The sequence below is a fragment of the Rhagoletis zephyria genome, unplaced genomic scaffold, assembly GCF_001687245.7.
Source record: "Rhagoletis zephyria isolate East Lansing unplaced genomic scaffold, Rhagoletis_zephyria_1.1 Rzeph_scaffold_13110, whole genome shotgun sequence".
Lineage (NCBI taxonomy): Eukaryota > Metazoa > Arthropoda > Insecta > Diptera > Tephritidae > Rhagoletis > Rhagoletis zephyria.
The window spans coordinates 3,686-12,580 of record NW_016170181.1 but is presented as its reverse complement, the minus strand read 5'-3'; the positions used below and the strand labels follow the sequence as shown (position 1 = coordinate 12,580).

Sequence of the window (8,895 nt, the reverse complement as noted above, 5' to 3'; positions counted from 1 at the left end):
CGTGGAGTAAGTAAATTATAACACTTCGCGCGTTTTTGTTGTTAATTTTCTGTGTGTCATTTACACCATACGTATGAGTAATCAAAGTGAATGAAATGTACACAAGTAGTGTAAATTGCAGCTTGTTGCTTCACAAAGCTCGCTATCCAGCGCCGATCTAATTCACTGGTTAGAATGCGGGAATACGTTTGTGCGTAGATATATTTGAAACGAGTTGTTCATTCGAGTATTTACTTGCATACATATATATGTAATACATTTCTTATTTAAATTTTTTCTTGCACATTCTCCATTTGCTTGCCCCATTATGCTGGTTAGGCAGTTCTAAGCCCTCATTTTGCTTTAGCTTTGCGTGCCAAAAGTTCGTTAGCTTTGAATAACTAATGGTTGTGCATATGTGTGCGTGTTAGAAACCGAGCTCTATTTAAATAATATTTCATACTCAAAAGCACACAAAAGCTAGCTATGCGCAATTTTATTGCTCTGCGTTCCCTGGAATTTCCACTTTTCATCCGGTTTTTTTGTTAATGTCTTCTTAAGTTTTTTTGTTTTAAGAGTTTTAAATTTCAATATGTACTTATTTAGCTACTTATTTTTGTTTCTACTACTCACAGGGATTGTTTCTAGATTTTTGCACATGAAACCAATATAATACACAATATAATTTTGTTTAATAATTACAAAATAAATATTACAACACACGAACTCACAGTTTCCAGATAAATGTTCTATTTTTACTGCGTTCAACTTAAACTCGTTTTATGTTACTTTGTAAGAAACGCTGAAAGAATTCAACTGGTCAAGAAATTCATAAAAAAAATTGTTTCATCTTGAAATGCCTTTATTTCACATTTTTCTATAAGATTAGGTTAAGGTAGCGTGGCAGTGCAGCCTATAAGGTCCATAGCGTTACCAGAAAAAACTACGACCGGGTAATTTAGCTACTCCCTTCTGCCATTCACAAAGTTGATAGGGCTAAGAGGAACCACTTTGTGCGCTCTAGTTTTGTGCTCATTCCCGTTTTATTGCTTGTAACTAGGCATAGTATCATGCGCATATCTTCTATCGGTTGAAAGTGCATTCTTCTTTCGAGATCACATAATTCATAAAGAAAAAATGTTAAATGGAATATTTTTTTCAGATACCTAGGTTGTTTTAATGGAAAATGGCAATTATAAAATATATAAAATCGATTAATAAATAAGAAAAAAGTAAAGACACTTACTAAAAGTAAAAAAAAATTAAAATATAAGTACATAAAATTAAAACTAAAAATAAAATTTAAGAAAAAACTAAATACAAAAATATAAACGAAAAAGTATAAAAAAAGAAAAATAAAAATATGTAATAAAAGAATAAAAAAAATAAAAATATTAAATAAAAGAAAAAATAAATAAAAAAATGTACATAAAAGAAAAATATAAAAATATGTACATAAAAGAAAAAATTAAAAATAATGGTAAACAATAAAAGTGAAAGATAAACAAGAAATAAAAAATAATTTTAGTAAAACCAGACGTGAACCAGATGAAAAAATTTAGTCAGTCGCTCCAGCGATTCGAACCATTCTTGCACCATTGGTTTAGTTCATAAAAACGTGTTTTTGTGTTTGAACCGGCATTTTCGGTTACTTTTACTTCACTTTTTTCTTCGTGCTGGTGAAGGTGCTGTTTGAAAATAAGTGCGGCCAATTCGTCTAAAAACAACAACTCGGACCCTTGGGTTAATCTGAAATTCTCTAATAACGATTATACTCTCGATATCATTCATCAAAAAGGGCCATCAACCATTCGCCAGTCCATGCCATTTTTACTGTGTACCCAGGCTTGTTTAAGTTTTTCACACTCTCGTTATCTGTTCAGTAAATATGTAGATATTTGATTTATAACTCACAGCATGCTGCGAGTTCGACACTAATACCACATTCGTTGTTTAATTTTCGCGACAAGTTTTATTTGATGTTTGCGAAAATAACTCACCTATTCCTCCACTCAAAAGTAAGTAGAATATAGTATTATGTAAATTTAAAAATGCAGGTGTTTATTGACTATCTGTGTACGTTAGTACTAGTTACATATGTACTAATGTTCACACACACAATTGTCTGCATTTCTTATAAGGAGATTCCGTATCAAGTCCAATGAAATATGTATGATTTGTATTCCACAGCAGTTTTTGCTGCCCCTTTTTATGGAGAACACCTTGCGCATTTTGCATACGTTATTAGTTTAGGATTTGATGATTTTTTTTTTTAATCTGTTTTATTGATAGTTCACTTATTTTCTATTTAGTTTGCACTCGTAAAAACTCAAGGCTGTCATTGTTTGCTTGAATAATTTCTTTAGTTTGACCTCACGTCCAGTCGCCCTATCGGAAATTTGTGACAGTTTCCTGCTGTCTGGTGTGCTGAACTTTTGCTGTTTTGTCACGTTAAATTTTGTTGGTTTAGTGTCAGTAATACTTTTGTCAATACTGGTTCAATATCGACTCAACTAAATTTGGAAACTTCGAAGTCGCCAAAAGTTAAAATAAGTGAGGTTCTTAACACTAAGCAAATGGCAACTTTGCGCTTTCTGTGGACTTAAAAACCATTACTGACTTTAAAGAAAAACAAAAAAAAATACATATATTTTTTATACAAACATACATCTACATATTTAGAATTACAAAGCAATCTAAATCAATTAATTAACCACACATTTTTCAATTTCAGATAATTGGTCATTTTGGGCATCGTTTTTGGTGTATTAATTCTCAACAACATCGGCACTATCGAGGTCGATGGCCAAGTCGGTTTCCCACCACAAGCCATTGTACCAATTATACTCATTACTATTGGTTCAATTGTGGTATTCATCTCATTCCTGGGATGCTGTGGCGCCATACGTGAATCCGTATGCATGACTATGACTTATGCCGTCTTCCTGTTGGTGCTACTCATTCTACAACTGACTATTGTTGTACTCCTATGGACCAATAAGGATAAATTTACCGCAGCAATGGGCTGAGGTCATCGATAAGGCTTGGGAGAAAGAGGCACGCCAGTCGGGCGTCTTCGATGCCATACAGCGTTCGGTAAGTGAAAATTGATATTGCTCTGAGCATTTGTGTGTTTGTGTGAGATGTGCAATCAATTGTGCTAATGTGTCTCCATTTACAGTTGAAATGTTGCGGCAAGAATGGTTTCACCGACTACGTTGTAATACTGCAGAGCCCACCGCCAAGCTGTTGTGAGAATGACAACTGCGCGAATCCGTTGAACGTCTATGGCGGTTGCCGTAGCAAATTCCAGGAATTCATGTCCTTCAGTACTGACACAGCCAAATATGTTGGTTTGGGATTGATTGGTGTGGAGGTGAGTGGATGAAAAATTTAAATTTATTTTTTTTTTATTAATTTTATATTTATTTTTTTATGCACAGTTGGTCGGCTTCATTTTCGCCTGCTGCTTAGCCAATAACGTACGCAACTATAAGCGACGAAATGCTTATTAATCGAGGATAAACAGCGTCCATGTTCCATACATTTTAATTTTTTTTTGATGTCGTCCTCAAACGCACATTCAATTCCAATCTAAATAGTAATTGAAGTGAACCATTGATTTATATAGTATATTTATGTATGTATGTAGTTTTTTCCCTAAGAAATATACATTATATATTGAATACACATTTACAAAGCTTATATTAAATCGAAATGAAATCGAAACACAAAATGTTTATTTAAATTTTAAGTGACCAAGTATGTGAAATTGAAAATAAAATCATTAAAAAGTAAAGAAAAAAATATTAAATTTATTATAACCATTGAAACAGATGAATCTGAAACTATTTACGAATGTTATATGCCTAAAGAAACAATAAAAAAAAACCGTTGAAATATATGTGCATACACACTGTGTACCACTTAAACTGCAAAGAGGAAAGAAATGCGCATAAGTTTAATGAAGAAACGATATTAAAAAATAAGCCACAAGTAATCTCAAGAGAATTTACGACAAGTTCTGTTTCAAGCAAATATGTCTGTATATTAAACAATAATGTTATTGACTTTAAGTACACTTCGTGTGAAGTGATATGCATTCAAAGTTTAAATTTATTATAATATATATATATATGTACTATATGTATTTTATTGGATATTAATTATATGTAAAAGTTAGTCACGTTGTCTACAAGTTATGTTGAATTATATTTTTATTTGTGTATGCCTTATTACATGTTAAACTAAAGCAAGGAATTTGCAAGATATTTAAGCATTGAAATATTTATGAAACACTATGCAATTTAATAAGCGAACGTTATTGTGTTCGTCTGCCCTACCTACATTCAATCAACTTTTGTACCATTATTTGGAAATATACTTACGCCAAGTAATTATATAACATTTTTTTGAACTCGAAATTTCATAAACAAATAAATAAATAAAGAGAAAAAAATTAAATTAAAGATTTGTTATTGAGTGCACGATTCGAGCATTTGAACGAAGCAATCAAGAAAAAACGATCAGAATTGGCCCACAGATAAGGAGTTGTGACGGGACATAGTTGGGAAGTGCGAAATACATCGCACGGACTTTGCACCGTCTGAGCAAAGCTGTTCCCCATTAAACACATAAGTTCTGCACCGATGGAATTATAAAGCTGAGCGAGAAACGGAAAAGGTCATACATAGATAATCATAGCCAATATGTACTTGATCAAAAAACTGATTTTCTTTAAAGAAATATTAACATGAATCTGCCAATAAATACTGTCACCACATAGACTTCCGTTAAATCGATTTGACATACATATGTACATGGACATTACATGTGGATGTATGTAAATGTTTTCGTTTCTGAAAAACGCTAGATAATGGTTAATGTTAGCCCCAATACATGCAACTCTGTATCGTTCTGCAACCGATTGATTGCCTGAGTAAATTACAGTTTATTGCCTTTAAGAAGCTGTTCATAGTCTGCTTTAGTAGTATTTTTTTAAATTTAGCGTTTATATCTTTGAAAGCTAATTACTTTACTTTTTGTTTTCAAGTCGATTGGATTATATAGGAAGTGCCTTTCTGAATAAAAATATGATTCGAACTAATGCTGGTACACCGAAAACAAACACGAGTAAATTGAAGCAATACAAATGTTTCACAACCACAGCAAACAATGTGCAAATGATTTTCAACAACAATTTGTAAACGCTTGCAATTTCCCCTAACGTTAACAGTTCAAAGTAGAAGTCTAAATAGTAAATCGTCCTTGCATTTTCACTTTTGCGTAAAGTTGCCTATTTGTTTATTCAACAAAGCAAGTAGGACTGAACATGTTGAGGAGCATTCTATAGTTGTTGGACTGTGCATTTGTAGGGGTAGCTTTTATTAACCCCTAGTGACTACAACAACGACAACAAGTAGGTTCCCCGTTTTGTGGTGGTAGAAGTTAGGCCATTGCCTTGGTAACAAAGAAATCATGCATGCATATGCACATACCAAGCATTTAAATCGATTGCCCCAATTTTGTATTTTAAAGTGCTAGCAAACGTATGCACATATGTATGTATATATTTATGACATACATAACATACATATGACATACAGACGGTAGTGGCGAAATGAAGGCCCTTAAATATGAAGTCAATCATTGCGTTGATCAGTGATGTATTATGTAAACAATATAACAAACAAATAATTAGAAAAATATAGCACAGTTCTTCTCTTCCATATATGTATGTATGTATTAATGTGGGCAAATATAATTATGGACCGTACGCTAAATTCAAAAAGGCATTTGTTTCTCGAAGGTGAAAATTGTATTGCAGCATTTGGGTATATTTAGGCCGTTCGATTTAAAAATGAGATGTCAAATCTTGGCTTGGCTTCTAGATATCCAATAAGGTCTTGTTTTATTTTGAATATGTTTGCCATCTGTTAAAAAATTAAATTCTGATTATTTAATAAGTGTAGTGTAAGTTTCACTCATCTGTTTAATAAATAAATCTTGTATAACAAAAATTGCGAAACAGAGGATATAAGGTTGTCTGCGAAAAACCTGGCCAAAATTCCAGTTGACGGCTTTTAAATCAATATATACTGTAAGGTAAATCTCAAGTTTTGAAATGACACAAGAAACGATGAGACACGTATGTAAGCTTAATTTTGGATCGTGGATTGCGAATCTACACTAGTTTTCTAGATCAGGTAACTTCCCCAGGATATTTTCATTCTCATTTAAAAAATTTAAACTCTAACAAGGAAAAATTAAAAAAAATAACAGATTTTTTGTAATTTTTTTTCGTATGTATTAAAACCTGTACCTTTGCAAAAAAATCTGGATATTAACGATGCAAATCGATGGATAAATAAACAATTTGGTAATGGTCAAACGAAAATGTGCAATAATTTTTTGTATGCAATAGGGGCAGGAAATATTGTTGCCAGGTAAGTAGCTTTCCGTCTAGATTTAGCCGGTTGCGATAGCAAACAGCCGGAGAAAATTTGGTTTAGTCGGCAGCCGATTTGTTAGCCGTTTTGCCAAAAAAAATTTGCCGTTTTAGCCGATTTTGCTATTTGCCTTGTTTTCCATTTTCCAGTCAATTTTTTCTAATGATTTTTATTTTAAGCAAATGTACAGTGGCCCAAATATAAACAGGAACGCGAAATTTTAGCAAGTTTTTTTTTACAAAGCCTTTTCTTTAGTTTATTTAACGCTTATTATTTTTTTTATAAAAGTATAGCTGATTTCTTAACAAACATCACTTGAGTCCAAATTTCATACTTTGTGCAAAAAATATAAAGATTCTGCAAACTTTCATCAAAATTGTATACTTTTTACTTAAATTTGTTAGAAATTTAAAATTTTGTTATAATAAAGTGCAATTTTAAAGTAGAAAGTGAGAAAAAGAGGGCACGAATTTCGAGGTGAAACGAAACTCTCTGGGAAGACAATACCTGTGAAAAGTTTTAAGATGGTGCCAACATACTTTATTTTTGCTTGCTCCCTGGCAGGCATGTGCATAGAGTGAGCAGGGGAAAGAGATTACGTAACCAGTTAGCGACAATTTTCGAATCGCTATCGCACTTTTTAACGTAAAAACATTTTATCATTCTTTAGAAATGGGAACTTTCTCGAATATATGGACATCAAAATAAATTTAAATAGTTTAATTGTTAAAAACTTAAAAAGCAGCCGGCTGGTTGGATATAAATTACTGGCTTTTTTCTCGAAATAAAGTTGCCCTATTTTCCTCAGCCTTTTCACAGCTTTACGTTTTAATTTCTTAAAATATTGTCCTCCGCAAGCAAGAGTGCAATACTTTCCACTAATATAGCCATTTCGCAGCACGAAAAGTAACTTTGTGCAAAATTTTACAATAAAAAATAAAAAAAATAAAACTTCATAAGTTTGTAATTGATCCTTTTTAATATTTAAGTGATACAAACATGACTTGTGATATAAGGCTTAGTAGCTACGTATAACGATAGTTTCCTTTGTTAAACAAAAATAATTTGTAATGAATTTACCAGTTTTTGTTTTTGTGATTTATTTAACGAGTGGTGTAAAGCTTAGCTACGTATAACCTTGGTTTTCCAAAAATAATTTAATGCATTTACTAGTTTTTCCACTTGTGATTTATTTAAATAAAACATGTTAATTTTAATCCAAACATTTTTGCCGTTTTTGTGGCCAATTTAACCGGTCGACGCAAGAAGTTCTGGCAACACTGATTGTTACTCATACGCTATACCGTACATGGTAGGATTTGATTAATTTTTCCTTAGAAGTAATTTCAAATGCAACTTTTTTTCTTTTAATTTCATTACAAGAATTGCATATTGTAATTGGATTTAATGTAAGTTTTTTCCCAATTCCTTTGAAGGGAACTGAAAATGTAATAAATTTTCTGGAATTGCAAGAGTATTTTAGTTTTTTCAATTACTCACAGGAATTGTAAAAGTAATTGCATTTGAGAGACTCAAGGTTCATTCAAGAATGTGAAAAGCGGAATTTCGATTGAGATCAAAAATTAAAATCAAAATCACACATTGTAAATTTTTTTCTCTAAAAGTATTTCCTTGCAAAGTAAACCAAAGACTATTTTGCACCTAAATGCGAGCATGAAAGTATTCGGGCGGGATATATCTGCTTCGAAGTATACGGGTATTAGAAAAAAATTACATTAGAGATGTTATTACTACCAATTACAACTGAAATTGAAAAAGTAATAAATTCATTTGCTGTGAACTAAAGGAATTGATTTGTAATTACAATTCCTTTTTACTTGTTATTGAGAGTAATTTATTTCCTAAAGTAATTATTACTACCCAGCTCTGGTACTCGTACTTACATGTTTGAATTTATTTTCATTCGCAATGCAAATTTAAAATAAAAATATCGTGGCAAAATTACCTGTGCAATTAGATAACGAACAAAAATTAAAAAAAAAAAACTGTTGGTTTAAATATGCCTATTTATTAAGCTTGAGCTTTAGCTGAATTATTGAGCTTTTTCGTTAAAAAGCATAAGAAAGGTGATGGGAAATTTTTCGATTATTAGAGAAGAGTGAGTAATGCATTTCACGATTATTCAAAATACCGATTACTCGTAAGATATCGATGGCTGAGTGGAAGATCGACCTATCTCGGCAGCCAGTTCGAAAACATTCTATCTCAAAAAACTTTTCAAGAACGCCCTATTTCAGAATTCATTTCAAAAACGCCCTATCTCAGCTGCCGATTCAAAAACGCCCTATATCAACATATTTTCAATACATTTTGAAGTGAGATAGGGCGTTTTTGAACAGAATTTTGAGATAGGGTGTTTTTCAATTAAATTCTGAAATAGAGCGTTCTTGAAAAGTTTTTTGAGATAGAGCGTTTTCGAACTGGCTGCCGAGATAGGTCGATCTTC

General features: G+C 31.9%; 1 pseudogene; it reads left to right on the top strand.

The window, feature by feature from the left end:
- Window positions 1–2,717: 2,717 nt before the first annotated feature.
- On the top strand, window positions 2,718–4,437 carry LOC108377985 (23 kDa integral membrane protein-like; annotated as a pseudogene).
- Window positions 4,438–8,895: the final 4,458 nt, after the last annotated feature.